The sequence below is a fragment of the Sinocyclocheilus rhinocerous genome, unplaced genomic scaffold (assembly GCF_001515625.1).
Source record: "Sinocyclocheilus rhinocerous isolate Xijiao unplaced genomic scaffold, SAMN03320098_v1.1 scaffold631, whole genome shotgun sequence".
Classification (NCBI taxonomy): Eukaryota; Metazoa; Chordata; class Actinopteri; order Cypriniformes; family Cyprinidae; genus Sinocyclocheilus; species Sinocyclocheilus rhinocerous.
In genome coordinates, this window is record NW_015656501.1 from 484588 (window position 1) to 485633 (window position 1046).

Here is a 1046-nt window from a genome sequence, read left to right on the forward strand (position 1 = left end):
AGACAGTATAAGTCATTATAATCCGTAATTATGTCCCCACTGGTTGCAACAAATGCCTCTTTTATAATGGGTTTTAATGTTTATGTCTAGTCGCATCACAGTATGTTAAAGGCAGGGTATGAGATTTTTCAAAAACACTTTAGAAAACTGATTCGTATAACTGAGCTGTGTGACCATGACCATACAGTATAAACGTAGAGTCGATACTAACTTAACTTCATGACGTAGTTCAGTGACAGTAGTTCAGTGACAGTAGTTCAGATGTTTTCAGTGTAGTCAGTGTAGCTTTTCTAGTACAACCTTTTACCAACAAGTGTACCACGACCAAACTCTGTTTTTAATGGCTCAGCCGAAGAAATAATCAAACGCGCTCACCTATACAGACTCGAAAAGTCAGCTTCTTTCAAACTGATTCCAAATTCATCTCCAATCCTTCATCTATCATTTCAAGTTTATCCATTATTCGAATGCAAGAAAAATATAGCTGGTTTTCCAAGTAAAAACCGCCAAATAACGTTTACACGTAGTTACTTTATGATAGGTAATCAGAGGATGGGGAGATGGGGGGATTCCCCTGGTCTATAACGTCTCTCTGCATCAGCTAAATAATTTTTTTATTCCCAGTGAATAGGAGTTAAATCTCCCACCTGGGTGACACTACTCCAATAACAGACCATGCAAAATAACCAAAAATATTGCAAAGCAACGTTGCAACCTTGCAAACAATAATAAAACCAGAGAAGGACTTTAACTGTAAGCGACATACGCAAAACAAAGGGAACAATATGATGTTTGATATTATAAAAAATTTATATAGCCCACGTTTTTATTATTATTATTTTTTTTAATTTACCAATTAGGCAATAACGTTGACAATAACGTATATCTTCAACATACATTGTCTTGTCTATGACCAAAAATGTAAAAATATATGTTTTCAGTGGACTTTTAAAATTTGCTTTGCTTGAGAAAACAAAAATATACATTTACAGTGTTTTTTTCTTTTGATTTATTCGAGTTGGTTTTGCATCAAACACAATGTGATT